The following is a 16,128-nucleotide window of genomic DNA, read 5'->3' on the forward strand; positions in this document are numbered from 1 at the left end:
CAGAGGTGCACCTCGTGTCCATGTTTCCAGGCAGAGTTGACTGCTTTTGGTGGCTGGGGGGGCACTTAGCGAGGAGTGCCCTGCAGAAGGAGCAGAACAGCCCTCGGCAGCCCTGACAGAGAAGTCCAGGACGCAGGAGGCCCCAGCAGGGAAGGCAGCCTCGCTGGGAGCTGCACCCCAGACTCTCCTCCCATCTCACCCTCTTGCCATGCCAGATGTGTTGATCCCCAAGAAGCCTGAGGAACTTCCTAACACCTCTTGAGACAGAGGAAGGAGGTTCTGGGAGTTTCTTAAGTTTTTTATTCCTTCCTTCCTCTTTCGTTCCATAAACATTTTTGAACAACTACATCTACTGTATGGATGAAACCACTGTGGTCCCGAGGGAGGTGTGAGAGCTGCCATCGGATCCTGTCTAGGGCCTCACCAGGGTCCCAGACACCCCTGTAGCCAGCGTGGATGGGAGTGTGCATGTGTGTGTGTACTCACATGTGTGTGGGGGAGCTGGTGAAGGGGCAGGTGGGTACAGCTTCCACATGGGCAAGGTGCTAGAGACCAACGTCCTACACAGGCTGACTTCCACGTGACTTCCGTACCATTTGGTGGCATTTGTTCAAGGACAAGCAGAGGAGGCCTGGGGGCCTGGCATCATCTGAGAGGCAAGGCTGGAGGAGAGGAGGGGCCCTGCTGGATTGGGAGGCCTTCCAAACGCAGGAGTGAACCAAGCAGCCTTGGGAAGAGTTGCATTTCAGGTGATGGGGTCCTGAGCCAGAGTGGGAAGCCGCCCTCCTCCCTCAGTCCCCAGTGGCATCTACAGGAGTCCCAGGTGTGGTGCTCTACAGATATGTATTTTGTGTGTAGCTGAGCTGCATTTATGAAGGGGTCAGTAACAGCTGGGAGAGTCACAGGGGTCTGAAAAGTGGCGTGAAGCCACAGCAGTGAGTGGAAGAAAGGCCTTGGGCCCCAGCCTCCGTGGAAGTCAAAACTCAAGCTAAGGATAGCAAATGGGTGGGCCCGTGGGAAAACTCCTCCCTCCCATCTTCCTCAGGCAGCAGCAGGGAGCCACCCTGTTAGAGCAGACACGGGGTGGACCCCAATCAACTGTGGGACAGTGGACCTCCCACCCAAGCCCCCAACTCAGGCAAGGCCTAAGCTCTCACACATAGGAGTGAAGACCTTAAACTGGAAACTGTCCCCAAACCCATCTGAAATGGAATACCTGCTAGAGCCTGTGGATAAAGGGACCATACATTCTGGGTTCTCTGGGGCCATCCTGGGTGATTTCTCTTATCCCGGTGTTGGGCCTGCTTTGGCATGCACCCCAGCTTTGCATTGTTTAGTGGAGTTCCATGAAGACCTGCTCTAAGAGAGGCTGGAGCAGTAGGTAGCTTCCCACCTGTGCTTCAGCTCCTACCATGATTGCATCCTGTGGTGGGGACTCTCCTGGTGTGTAGGCACGTGGGTGTGCGGTGAGTGAGTTCTCACCCATGCTCAAGGCTGGAACTAGAAGAGGCAGAGCGCTGACCTGCCTCTCTCCCAACCCTCTCCTGATTCAGTGGAACCCTTCAAAAACAGCACCCGGACCCTTCCTGAGATACTGAAATGCAGGCAGACATGAGCAACTGGGGAGAGCCAGCTCTGCCCACAGTGGTGGTGCTGAGAGGGAGGCTTGGCACCACTGCTCCCACTGGCTGCTTAGCGCCTCAGCCACTTGCAAGATGCATGAAGCCACCAGGCTCTGGGGTCAGTGGGAAAAGTGAGAGAGACGAGCCATGCACATAGGCAGTATGGCCAGGAGCTGGGAGGAAGAAGAGCTCACACGGAGGAGGCCCCACGGCCTTGCTGCAGTGACTTAGCTACTTACCACATGCTACAAAGCTACAGCGATGCACTTATCTTAGTGTTTGCCACTGCATTTTCATTTTTCAATAAACCCTTTTGGTGGCAATGAACTCAACAAAAAGGGAAAGTGCCTGAGTAATGAAAATGTAAGTATACTGACTTTCTCTTTTTCAAGAAAGTTAATGATGAGAACTGTAACACGCACAAAGTTGTTCTCTGCATCTACCAGGAACCACAGCAAGGCCATCAACTACCCAGAAAGCAAGTCACCAGTCTGCTCAAGAAGCGTCAGCAGCTACCTCAAAGATTCACAGGAACTTTAAGAAGCCTGTCCAGGCTGGGCAGGGTGGCTCACATGAGGTCAGGAGCTTGAGACCAGTCTGGCCAATATGGTGAAACCCTGTCTCTACTAAAAATACAAAAATTAGCCAGCTCTGGTGGAGGATGCCTGTAGTCTTGCCTTCTTAGGAGGCTGAGGCAGGAGAATCGCTTGTACCCGGGAGGCGGAGGTTGCAGTGACCCAAGATTGCACCACTGCACTCCAGCCTGAGCAACAGAGCAAGACACCGTCTCAAAAAAAAAAAAGCCTGTCCAGAATACAGAATCCACAATTTACATACAGAGGGGCAACTGAGCAGGTGGCAGTTTAAAATCGAGCTTGTTCTGTGTTCTAAGTTTTCTTACATGCAAGTGGAAAAGCAAGCAGTGGTCATTCACTGGAAAGCATCTCTGCAGAATTTCACATATGGTGAAACAATGCCAGTTTTAGCGTCACCAGATGCCTCAACAGAAACATCAGTCAATTCCAGTAATGGTCCACTTTGTTCATCCAATTCTGGCAAATCAAAGCTTTTGGGAATTCATTCTGGTACAGGTAAAAACCTTTCACCATTGCAGATACTATTGGAACTACACTTAAAAAGTTCAACAGTAAAGATAAAAGTACTTGTTTTTAAGGTGATTACACAAATATAAATGTTTGTAGATCTCAGCACCTTGGTAAAAACAATGGTCTCACTAGCATTTATCAACAACCGAGATATATTTAGGCACAGAGATGTATTTACAATTGGTTGTTTGATAAGCTGGGTGCGGTTGCTCACACCTGTAATCCCAGCACTTTGGGAGGCCAAGTCAGGCAAATCCTGAGGTCAAGAGATTGAGACCATCCTGGCCAACATTGTGAACCCTCTAAAAGAAAAAACAATAAACCGAAAAAACCTAATTCATGCTGGATAGAAACCCTACAAATGTGAGGGCTGTGGTATGGCTTTTTTTTTTTTTTTTTTTTTTTTTTTTTTTTTTTTAAGACATGGTTTCACCATGTTGGCCAGGCTGGTCCTGAACTCCTGAACTCAGGTGATCCGCTGGCCTCGGCCTCCCAAAGTGCTGAGATTACAGGTGTAAGCCACCACGTCCAGCCATGACAAAGCTTTTAACCAGTCTCCAAACCTTACTACACATAAGATAATTCATACTGGAGAGAAAGCCTACAAATGTGCTTCAGAGTTTTGGTTAAATTTATTTCAAAATATAGTTACTACAATTATTGTAGATGGAAATTTTTTTAATGTTTATTTTGAGATAGTTGTTAGTTTCTAGAAATGCTACTGACAGGCTGAAAATGGTGGCTCACACCTGTAATCCCAGCACTCTGAGAGGACGAGATGGGCAGATCACAAGTTCAGGAGTTGGAAACCAGCCTGACCAATATGGTGAAACCCCGTCTCTATTAAAAATACAAAAATTAGCCTGGTGTGGTGGTTCACTCCTGTAGTCCCAGCTACTTCGGAGGCTTAGGCAGAAGAATCGCTTGAACCCAGGAGGAGGAGGTTGCAGTGAGCCGAGACTGCACCACTGCACTCCAGCCTGGGTGACAGAGAGAGACTTTGTCTCCAAAAATAATAATTGTTATGATAAATAGTACTAGGAAAACTGGCTAGTCATATACAGAAAAAGTGTGGAACCCTACCTCTTTCCATACAGAAAATATAAGTCAAGATAGATTAAAGACTTATCTGTGAGTCTTCGAGCTATGCAAGTCCTAGAACACCTAGAAATACTCTTCTAGACACTGGTTTCTGGAATGAATTTCTGAATAACATCCTAAAAGTGAGTGCAATAAAAATATAAATAAAAACGTTGCATCTAATTAAACTTAAGAGCTTCTGCACAGCCAAAGAAACTATCAACAAAGGAAACAGGCACCCTACAATATGAAATAAAATATTTCCAAACTGCATACAAGTGATTAATATATAGAATCTATAAGAAATTTAATTTGAAAAATCAGAAAAATTATATAGACACTTCTCAAAAGAAAAGAGAGTTGCCAATAAACATTCAAAAACCGCTTAACACCCCAATCATCAGAGAGATGTAAATCAAAACGACAAGGTGATACCATTTCATACAAGTAAGAATGGCTGTTATTGTAAGTCAAAAAATAACATGTTGAAGTTGTGGAGAAATGTGTATCATTCTAACTGTAGGTGGGGATGCAATAAAATTTAGCCCCGGTGGAAAGCAGTTTGGGGATTTCTAAAAGAACTAAAAATAGATTTGCCATTTAACTCATCACCCCCCCCCCCGTCACCCTCTAAGGAGAATATATTTAAAAAAAAAAAAAAAAAAGAATTGGTTGTTGGGCATACCTTAAGTCATAACTGCATCCAGAGGAGGAGAAAGTGGAAGTGAGGACGGACGGAAAAGGATGACGAATGCGCCGGGCCACCTGAAAGACCAGAGTCACGTTCCTTCGGTCAAGACGCAGAGCTTCACAGACAGCTGATGTTCATTTCACAAACATTAATTGACCAATTATCTGCACCAGAGGCTGTCAGGTGTGGAAGACTCGACGGTAAATAAGCCAGACAAGGTCCTCGCTTTAATGCAGGACGCTGACAAGCAATTGAACATAACACAGTAGTACTTGGGGATGGGGACGGGTCCTGGGCAGCCCAGAAGCCAGGTTTCTAACTCAGGTAACTCTGGAGTGTCAGAAACCTCACTGTCAACGCGATTCCACAGACATATAGAAAGTGCCTACCGCATGCTGGATACTAAGATGAGTCTCATACGTCAGGATACAGAAAAGACACATCAGTGCCTTAAAGGAGAGAGCGCAGTCTCCTGCTTCTGATGGCGGGCCCCAGGCACAGCGCTTCCCCTGGCCGAAGGGTGAGCTTTCTCCAGGTGGACCAATCATCGTGCTCCATTCCTCTGGGCCACAGTGATTGGAGCAGATGTGGACACATGGCCCAAACTGGACCAATCGAAATACCCCATCCTCAACCCACCGACCACACCCCCAGCCAGGATGAGTGATTCTGGGGCTTTTCTTTCTACAGCTGCCAGGGTTCTCTTCCTTTTGGTCGTGAGGCTGTTAAGGATTCTAGGAGGCCAGAGCAGCCTGTTGCTGCGATTCCAGCGTGAGAGAAAGAAGCCAATAGGCAAAGGGAAGCAAAAGGGACTAGAGATTGATTGAGAGATTGCTTCCTTAATCCAGTTGTCCTGGAGGCAGCTCCACCCATCATCCAGGGTTTGGTCGTGTGAGCCGATGCGCACACACCCAGTATTTGACTGAGGTCAGTGAGACAGGCAGGGCAGGGAATACTTCAACCGTGACAGACAAGGAAACTGAGGCTCAGACAGGTGGAAGGATTGCTCAAGGTCACTTGACTAATAGGGGGAGAAGCCCAGACAGAAGTACATCTTTCACCCCTAGATGAGGGCTCTTGCCCCATCCACTGCCTTCAAGGACACAGCCCCTGGCCGAGTCCGTCACCCTGCCCACCTGCGTAATGGCTTCTGGGTATGAGCTACCCTTTTGTTCTGGACTCGGGGGGAGACCACAGTGTCCACTCTTGTATGGAAAACTACTCAGGACCCAGAAGCAGAACTTCTCCTCTGGGAACTCGCACACAAAAAGCCAAATGAGGGATTTGAGCAAAACAAAACAGAAGTTAGCCATCCTCATAGGGCCCTCTCCAGAAAACACCTGCCCCAACAGCATTGTCCTCCCACTTGGTGCAGGAGGGCATCGGCCTTACTAAAATGCACCCATGAACATTTCCTCATCAGCACGCTTCAGGGTGTTGCTTGAGATGTGTCCCCCGAAGAACTCAGAGAACTCAGCGGGCTTTCTAATGCTTCCTGTAAAGTGCTTTTCTACCTACTCAAAAGGCTGAGAGAACTCAGGTGTTGCCCTGTACCCATGTTTTTAAAATGAGAACCAAGGAAACCCTGTGTCCTTCCTGCCCAACATTCTAGGAACATGGCTCCCAGCACCTGGGCCAGTGTGGGAACTGAAACGTAGGTTTTATAAACCTAATCCGAAACTCCAGTACCATGAGGCTATGTTGTCCAGGCCCCATCATTCCAGAAGTGTTTCTCAGGAGCCTGCCTTGCTGTGGGTTTCAGGTTTCCAGCAGAATCTGCAGATGCACCTCCCTTGACCCACAAAGTGGAGGAAGTAGCACCACCTCTCATGTCACCCAGCCTGAGCGTTTTTTTCCTGAGGACTCCAACTGTCTCTGATGTTTATGTGAATGGGTTTACGCTATGCAGGTAGACAAAGGCTTTGGAACTTTTATGGCAAAGGACAGAGCTGTAGGTAAAAGTTGGCTGCTGCTGCCCAGGACTCTGCAGAAAGCACTAACCAGCCAGTGGCAACTGCCTCAAGGACAGTACTAGCCAGGCATCATGGGTGTCCTGGGGACACTCATGTTCAGACTCTGAATCTGTAGTTTGCTGGTGGAGGGACTTCAACGCCCAGAAGGAACCCCTGCCTTCAGACTCAGCCAGTTATAGCCAGGTGGCTTCATGTGCAGAGCAGAAACCTGAGACTGCAAGCTCTTCAAAGGTCCCTGTCACCCCCAACCCTGCTGTGAGCCACTTCCTACCTCCTTGGCCTCACCTCTGATTCCAGCTGAGGCCACAGAAAACTGTTCCACATAGGTTCCTCCCACTGTATATGGCCAGCACTCATCTCAAGTCTATGCCAAATGTCTGCTGCTTCCTCTCCTGTGACTTCTTTGATGTCACAGCATCAGGCACCTTCAGGAGCCAACATGGTATCCTTTCCTGCACATCCTGGGGTTTCAGGGAGCTTAACGTCTCATGGAGTGACCTAGCCAATGGGAGGTGGGAGCCCGTGGCCAACTGCGCCTCCCTTTCCTCCCTAGGGAGACAGTTCCTTGTTTTTTTCTGTACAAGGTTTTGCTGTATTGTCCAGGCTGGAGTGCACTGGTGTGATCACAGCTCACTGCAGCCTGGACTTCCCAGGACTCAAGCTATCATCACACGGATCGAGTTGATGACACCAGTCCAGCTGATCACGCTGACCTGGTCATTCACACTGAATCAATCAATCGTTCAGATCCAGTTAAATGCACTGACCCCCCCGCCCAGTTGATCACGCTGATCCAGTCACTCACACACTGACATAACCATTCACACTGATCCAGTTGATCTTGCAGAGCTGGTCAATCACACAGATCCATTAGAGCACAGTGATTCATTCGATCACACTGACCCAGTCGCTTACACTGATCCAGTTGATCACACTGATCCAGTCATTTTCAGTGGCCCAACCATTCACAGTGACCCAGCTGGTCACACTAGCTGCCACATTGATAGTGGGCAGCTTCCATATTTCATGAGCATTTATGGAAGGCCTGGAATATGCGAGGCACAGAGAAGGATACAAAAATAATACAATGAAAGGGGTCTCTCTTGATATTGAGTACCTACCAAGGGTCAGGCATTTCATTTCATTATCTTCATTTTATGGTTAGAAGCTGGGTAATTTCTGTTGTTCCCTAGCTACTACTTAACTATCTGGGGTGTACCCCAGGCCCAGCAGACCTAACAGTCCACGCCTTTCCCTAAATCACCCTGCACACTGATCAACGTTCTCCTCTTCTAGGAAGTTCAACCAAGTCCAGAGGCCAAAATATCCCACACCCAATGCACAAGGAGATCGTTCCACCACACAGAGGCAGAACCCATCACAGAAGAGTCAGGACTCAGGCACAGGAGGCCTGGGAGAGAGACTGGGCAGGGCCCGCCCTGAATTAGGCAGAGGCTGGCTGCCAGGAGGAGACTGGAAGGGAGTTAGGGGCAGTGGTCAGAGACAGGTTGCCTGGGTGAGCCAGGGGGAGACATGGGTTCCAGAATTTCTGTGTAAGAGGGCAACTGGGGTGCTCCTGTGCACCAAGTTCAAAATTGGAACCCTCAGAGACCTGTCTCAAAGCTGCCTTCGCACAGTGTGTCCTGCTCTTTTTTCACTGCCTGCTTGCCAAGGTGCCACATGCCCTCTGTCAAGCCTGTCTTGGTGCCAACAAGCATCGGTGGGGGGGATGTGGCAAAGGGCCCTAACTGTGAGGCTGAGACTTTGAGCTGTGGTCTGTTGGTAGGAAGCCCCTGGGATTCCAAGATGGGCAGCGACAGGGCAGGGCGGGCAGAAAAGTGCCCATTTATGGAGCAAGCACTTGCTTTGATTCATTTGATGACAGTGTGAAAGTCAATGCACCTCTGCACTGGGTGAGGGGTCTCTGAATCCCAGTTCTTCCAGATGAGGAAGTCGGTGCTCAGGGGACTGCAGTGACTCAAGCAGTCTCATGCCTGCAGGTTGAGGAGCTGCGCACTGGGCCCAAGTCACTCCCCTTTGAACCACACTTCCCCTCAGCAGTGAGCTGGACTGGGGCATAAGAGCCAGGAAGACCACATCCTGCAGGGCCACAGTCTAGCTAGATGGGGGAGACACGCTCAGGAAAATGCCCAGCACATGCCCCCTGTGCAGTTTCTAGCAAAGGGAGGCATCTCCAGGCCTGGGGCACTCCAGGGCCTTTGCCCCTCCTCCCCAGGAAAAGAAGTTTCCGCCCTGAGCAAGACGGCACACGTCAGAGGCTGAGGCCGACCCGGGGCCAATTCCCAGCACTCGGGGTAGCCAGGGCCAAGCTGCTGACTCACCATTAGCCCTCAGACAAGTCACTTCCCTCCTGGGTACCCAGCATGGAACTGAAAGCAGGTATCCCTATGTCCCTGGCTGCCCGGAGAGGCCTTTCCAATCAGGGCAGACTGGCTGGGTGGGGCGGGGGTGAGATGATGGTGAGCAGAATGGGAAACATGTTCTTTGGAAACAGTCAATGAAATAACAGTACTGGACATTTAGAAAGTGAGAACACAGTGCCTCAAGCTTGCAGTCCCGGTACTTTGGCAGGCAGCTTGAGCCCAGCAGTTCAAGACCAGCCTGGGCCTGGACAACATAACAAGACTCCATCTCTACGAAAAATTAAAAAATTAGCCAAGTATGGTGGCACACACTTGTAGTCCCAGCTACTCAAGAGGTGAGGTAGGAGGATCACTTGAGCCTGGGAGATTGAGGCTGCAGTGAGCTGAGATCGCACCACTGCACTCCAGCCGGGTTGACAGAGTGAGACTCTATGTATTAGTTGGGGTTGTATAGAGGGACAGAACTAATAGGATATATCTATATCTATATCTATATTTGTATCTATCTATCTATGTATATATAAAGAGGAGTTTATTAAGCATTAACTCACACGATCACAAGGTCTGCAAACTGAGGAGCAAGGAAGCCAGTCCAAGTTTCAAAACTGAAGAACTTGGAGTCTGACGTTTGAGGGCAGGAAGCATCCAGCATGGGAGAAAGATGCAGGCTGGGAGGCGAGTCCAGTCTCTCCTTTTCATGTTCTCTGCCTGCTTTATATTTGCTGGCAGCTGATTAGATGGTGCCCACCAGATGAAGGGTGGGTCTGCCTTCCCCAGCCCACTGACTCAAATGTTCATCTCCTTTGGCAACACCCTCACAGGCAACAGACACACCCAGGAACAATACTTTGCAGCCTTCAATCCAATCAAGTTGACACTCAGTATTAACCATCACACCCTCTTACCTCAAGGAAAAAAAAAAAAAAAAAAAAAAGCAAGTAAATTTCCAAAACAATGCAAACATTCTAAAAGAAAGTTAAGATATTTATGTGAGCCACGCATCTGGGGAAAAAAAAGTCTAGAAGCAATACAACAAGATATTAACAAAAGATGCTTTTGCACGGCGAGACGACAGTCTCACTCTCTCCCACTGCTCTCTCTCTTTGTTGTGTCTCTACTTCCAAGTCTCCTGCGTGTACCTACACAACATATTTAATAAAGTAAACAAGAAAAGCTTTGTAATTGGGCTTGGAAGAATAACTGACCAGAGAGCCACTTCACTTCCACAGAGAGCTCAGCAGCCTTATTACTATAGAGTGAGTAGCCCACTCCTTACTGAGATAAATCCTAACTCATTCATCAGCGTCAGCTCCTGCCTCCAGCATCTGTCCCAATGGGGTCAACGGGAGAGTCAGATTTTGTGAAGTGTGTGTGTGTGTGTGTGTGTGAGTGTGTGTGTGTTCATATGTGTCATTTTGTTTCTAATCACACACTTCGGTGAGGATAGTGTCACAAATAGCATTCCTGACTGATGGAAAGGGTGGGGTGTGGGCGCAGCCCAGGAAGTGGCAGGGATCCAGTGAAGAATTCAGCTTTTCCAGGAATCATCAAGGGGCGATTGCATTAGGAAATAACATCACACCCTTGACCCTCTCCTAAGCCATTCCTGTTGCTTCTATCACCATAATCCAAAACCTCTTGGCAGAAAGCAGGACCAATTTACAGATAGAAAAACTGAGCCACAGGGAAATGGAACAAACGGTGTAAGACCACAGGCTGCGCAGAGGGTGGACCCGTTGGTGTTTGCAACCCAGGCATTCAACCCTCCAACCAGCAGTGACTGGACACCTACTGTGTGCCTGGCAGGGAGCAGGCCCCATGGCAAGACAGATAAATAAAATGCCTTTCCCAGATAAATACATTCCCAGACTAGTGGGAGGAGAGAGACTTAAAAACACAGCTTGCATCATGACGCCGTGAAGGCCATGTGAGAGGCTTGTGAGAATGAACAGAAAACGGGTCCGCACACTGCATGGCCGGGGCCTGGGTGTGGGTGGGCTTAAGAGGGTGGAGGGCTGTTGCAAAGGGACTCTGAGAGGGGAACACTGTGCTGGGTCCTGAGACAGGAGCAGGAATCCACCGAGGGACAGGGCGGGGAAAGGTATTCCAGGGGGAACAGCTTATGCAAAGGCACTGGAGTATGAGGAAACAGATCCTGTTTGGAAATTGGCTATGCCCAGAGCACACGGTGTGCCGTGGGAACTGTGTAAAGTGATGAGAGGTTGGCCAGGTAAGTTGGGACTGGATTGTAAAAGGCCTTGAATGTTCCTCTGTGAAAGTTCAGCTTTACCTTATTGGCGGTACTGGTCAGATAAAACTTTTTAAGTAAAAGGGAAACATCTTTAGATCCTCCGGAAGCATCATCTCTCTAGCTGGATGAGAGGTGGGGAGACTCAGGGTCATAGCCAGTGAATGACAGGGCGATGGTCTGGGGCAGACAGTCATGGTAGGATTCGAAACACAGAATCTGGGAGTCCACGAGGCCTGGAGCCTCTGCCTCCCACAGGAGACCAGAAGCAACCTCACACCTGGCCCTGCCTGGCAGGGAGGGCACTCCTGGGTGCCAGGGTTACATGACGATCCCCAAGGTTGGGGTCAAATGACAGCAGCCTCTTGCCTCATCTCATCCAGCCCAACACCCAGGGTGGAGAGGTGGAGGGATCAGGTGATGTGGCCAAGGCAGGGCAGCGTTCCCAGGAGGTGGGGCCGGGGCCGGTTATGCACGGGAACAGGGCCAGGCCAGGTGTCTAGGGGCATCCCGCCATGGCCTGGTGACAGAAGGTGGGGCGGCAGCCCAGGGCAGCTGAGGCAGGATGGAGATGGTGGCGTGGGCGGTGCTCCCCGCCTGGATGCAGTACCTGCAGCTCCAGCCCAGCAATGCACAGCACCTGAGACTCACCCTTCCACGGCTCTGCACAGTGGGACACCCCCCAGGGTCACCCCTACTGCCATCTCCCACAGGGTCACCCCCACTGCCACCTCCCACAGGGTCACCCCCACTGCCACCTCCCTAGACACCATCCCATGCCAAGGCCAGGGTCAGAGAGGAGGGGACTCGCCTTGTTCTTGCTCCCTTTTCATAGGCTCAGAGAACCAGGAATATTCCAGCCCTTGAAACTGTCAAGTCCTGTCTCTTAATTTACTGAGACCCAGAGAGGGGAAGCAACTTGTCCAAGGTCACACAGTGGGCAGTCCCACAGAGCACAGATGAAAAGACATAGGTAGACCCCAACCTTCCTTCATCCACCCCTCCATGCTCAGGAGATGCTGGCAGTGGGAGCAGCCTGGTGCCGACGCCCGGGTGCAGATGGTCTCGCTGCACAGGGAGCTCCCTGCCTGCCTCTGGGCCACCCACGGGCTGTTTCAGGGCCCCAGGCTCAGCTGCGGCTGGTGGAGGCTCACATCCAGGAGCAGCCCAAGAGATCGCCGCCCCTCCTGGGCAGGGACTGGGGCAGGAGAGCGAGGGAGGCCAGGGGAGTCGGGACCAGGCTCCCACCACACCCTCAGCCATCTGAGTGCTGCTCCATGGGTGGAGGCCAAACCCCCCCAGCTGCATGGCCTCCCTCAGCCCTTCACCCAGCCTCAGCAACAGCCTCGCCACCTGTGAAAGGACAGAATCGCGCCTACGTCAGGATTGCCATGAGGGTCGCATGAAATCCCAAAGTGACACTGCACCTCGCGCGTTCATAGGGCAGAGCTGCCACCTGCGCCTGCTCTCCCTCATGCCTGTGCACAGTTCACTCTTGGGGACACGCATGCCAGCGTTGTCCCCAAGGTGAGCACAGGTTCATCTTTTCTGGCCAGTAAACATCCCCTTCATGAACCTTCTGTTACTGAGGGCCAGCTCCCTGAGGAGGGCGGGGGGCACCTGCGTGAGCGGCACTCAAGAGGCAGGTCTGTAGGGAAAGTGGGGCCCACCTACAGGCTGGGGGGGAGTCCCTTGGGCCCAAGGCCCGCAGGAGGCTATGCTGCAGCAGGAGGCTTGTCTGAGAGCTGGTGCAGGCCTGGAGAATCACGTCTGCGACCATGCCTCTGAGCAGGCTTCTAGTCTCCCAGGACCTCAGTCCTCATTTCACAGCCAGGGCACTCGGCAGATGCTGCAGGCGTCTCTCCTGGCCACAGGTCCCCAATCGGCCCCTCTCTGTCCCTCCATCTTGTGCACCCCCACCCCAAGCTGGAGCCACACATCCCGACTCCCCAGGGCAGGAGCCTGGCCCTCGAGGGGCAGGACAGAGGGTGGAAGAAACGAGAGGGTCAGCCCAAGATGACACTGACAAGGGGGAGCTCTCCCTCCAGCTTCCACAGCAGGGACCTGGATGCTGGGCCGCCCCTGGGAGTGGCCAGCACCCCTCATCATTTCTGAGGCTTCTGGAAGAGAGAGAGACCCTGAGCTCCCATGTAGCTCAGCCCTTCCAGTAACAGATGAGCAGTGAGTCTCAGGAAGGGGTGGGAACTTACCCAGCCACACAGCTCAGGGCAGACCTGGGGTGGCGTTGGGGTCCGGGGATGCCAGACCCTGCCTTTTCTCTGTGCCACCCTGCTTCCAAAGCCCACAGCTCTCAGCTCAGAGGATGTCCCTCCAAGGTGGCCACAGAGAGACAGCAACTGATCAGGTGGGAATAGGCTGGTCCATGGAATGTTTGTGAATAAAGTGACCCAATTTTCTAAGCCCAAATGCCAGTCAGGGGGTCTGATAAAGACATGAATAATGTGCAGTCAGTGCCATCCTTGAAAATGGTTGACTTTGGAGCAAGAAGGCGTCCGCTCTCGGGGGACAGGGGCCCAGAAAGAGGCTGAGTGCTCTGAGGCAGGGTCCTCCGGGCTACTGGGCCCCTGCTGGCTTCCTGCGCCCACGGGGACAGGGCGGGGAAGGAAGGCCGGCCACAGCAAGCTAATCTGGAGAAGTGATTTTCCTCCTGGGCCAGCCCTTCCCTGGGCAGGGCTCTCAGCAGGCGCGAAGGTAGGACGGCCAGGGCTCCGCAGGGAGGGGCCGGCTTATCAGGCAGGAAACACTGGGCTCCGGCCACATCCTCCGGCTCCTGGTCACAGCAGCTCCCAATGGGCAGGAAAACACTCAGCAGCCGCTGCTCCTCGGCCCTCTCCGGCCCCGCCTGCCAGCCTTCCTCCTCCTTGGAGACAGCAGTGCTGTGTGCTGGGTCTGCCTGCCGCCCCCAGCTCTGCCTGCCCCACCGGGCGCCCAAGACCACCAGCCGCCTAATAGGGTCCTGCAGCCTGGCCACAGTATGGCAGAAACTCGATGGAGGGCCCAGGGTGTTGGGGATGTCAGGGTGGGCTCCTTGGACCCGTCTATGCCAGCCCAGGCTGTGGAAGGAACCGCTTGTTCCCTTGCACGGTGGGCTGGCAGGTGCACTCTGGGACGCCCCCTCCTCTGGAGCCCGTTCTGTTCTCAGCCCTGCTGTCCGGGGCCAGCGCCCACTGAGACAAGCTGGGCTTCAAGCAGCACGAGAGGGAAGGCCTTGGGGAGCCTCCTGAATACATGGAAGCCCTGAGCCTCAGTATCCCCTCCCACTTACACTCCCCAGCCCCTTCTTCCCTTCACCCCACAGCCCTGGCGCTGTGCTGCCCGCCCCTGTTCCTGGCTGAGAACCAGATGCAGCTGAGCCCTTGCAAAAGCTTGGCCTTGGGGGCTTCTCTCCACAGCTCTGTGCCCCTCACCCTGGCCCCAGGGCATCCCACCTCCTCAGCTCCACCCCCCCCCCCACTACCCACGCTCCCCCACACAACCCCTCACCGACTCTCCACTCTGTGCCCTGGGAGAGCGCTTTTCCCTCTCCGGGCCTCCATTTCCTCTTTCATCAAATCTGGGCTTGACAGGGTCGTGGCAGAGACTCCCGCCAGCTTAAACAGTCAGGGATTTTATTTCTCAAGGTTACAAAGCTCGATTCGGGATTACAATCTCCTACTTTCAAGCCTCGGTTCTTTCTGGCAGCAATGCAACTCTGCCATTTACCTCAGGACGCCCCCCGAATGGTCTGATGGACAGGACAGATCCCCTTAGAGTCTCCTCTCTCCCTCAGATCCTCAGACGTGTCACGATTTCTGTGATTTTCGCAGCGCCCTGAGCTGTGGGAGCTGGTGCTGCTGTTTTTCAGGGAAAGGAATAAAGAAAAAGAAAGTTCTGTGGCTCCTGGGGATGGGGATGGAGGAGCTGGGACGCCCTCTCACGTTCTCTGATCGGATGGGAATGCCAGCTACTGTGATGAGACAGCAGGAGCCTGGGGGTGTCTCTGGCCACCCACCCACCGCACACGACCTCTCAGGCCTGGAAGTCACAACGTGACCTCGCGGGTGTCATCATCGGAACATCCAAAACCCAAAGACCAGCCTCCCCCTGGCCCCTGGAGGCTGCGGACTTTCATTCATCTAAAGCAAGTGACTTTTCATCTGAAGCGAGTGACTTTTCTGGGTGGAATATTGTCCCGTTGTGTTGTTCCCCCTCTAAACTTGTCCCAGACCTGCACCACTCCTCAGCCCCCCCGGACAGAGGGAGATGAGTGACGATAAGAAAGGACAGTGGCCAGGGCCGGGGAAGCCACCACCGCTGGAGCCAGGAGTGAGCACGAGCCTCTGAGAAATGACTACATTCTAGACGTAGGTGCAGAACATTCCAGAACCGCCCACAGAGCACCCCCTCTCGCTTACTGCCGAAACCCCAGTCTTCGTATAATGAGCCCTGTCTCCTCCCTCCCACCCCCACATCCACGCGACACTCAGCCTCTAAGTAAGGGGAACGCAGACCAGAGAGGGATTCTGGAGGAAACCACAGACCCTACTCAAGCCTCAAACACAGTCCGCAGGGGAAAGAAGGGTGACCGCCAGCCTGCAGGGACCGGGATTGCTCCCACCTCCACAGAGGACCTCAGCAGACGTGGACCTGGACTGCAGCAGGAGGGACTCGGGTGACACAGAAGGAAGGATTTCGGATGATGGCGCTTGCTAGACTAGTTTATGGAAAGCAATCCCTCTTACTTTTCAGGATTCTCCAACCCAACAGAAGCCCATCTGCCAAGAATGGCAAAGAGGCCGTCCTCACTAGAGGAAGGAGAAGGGGCTAAAAAAGGGCCCAAATGGCCTCTTTCAATCCCAGTTCCATGCCCGAAGAAGGACCCGGACAGAGTTCCTCTATGATCCTTAGTAGACATTAGGTCTACTCAGGGGGTCCTTGCTCCTCGTTTTTCCCTCACAATGCATACCAATGTGACAATCGCTGAATACATGCCTCTGAATTTTTCAAGCTAGTATCTGCCTCCA

At 52.4% G+C, this 16,128-nt stretch overlaps 1 protein-coding gene across 2 annotated transcripts in view; it reads right to left on the reverse strand.

The window, feature by feature from the left end:
- The window catches only part of RP1L1 (RP1 like 1), a 102,266-nt gene extending 97,706 nt beyond the window's left edge, over nt 1–4,560 (reverse strand). For both annotated transcript variants that reach the window (XM_074384159.1, XM_039461177.2), the window contains exon 1: nt 4,494–4,560. The gene's annotated coding sequence lies outside the window, so the exon portion shown is untranslated. The remainder of the gene's footprint in view (nt 1–4,493) is intronic.
- Between the last annotated feature and the right edge of the window lie 11,568 nt (nt 4,561–16,128).

The sequence above is a fragment of the Saimiri boliviensis genome, chromosome 13 (assembly GCF_048565385.1).
Source record: "Saimiri boliviensis isolate mSaiBol1 chromosome 13, mSaiBol1.pri, whole genome shotgun sequence".
Lineage (NCBI taxonomy): Eukaryota > Metazoa > Chordata > Mammalia > Primates > Cebidae > Saimiri > Saimiri boliviensis.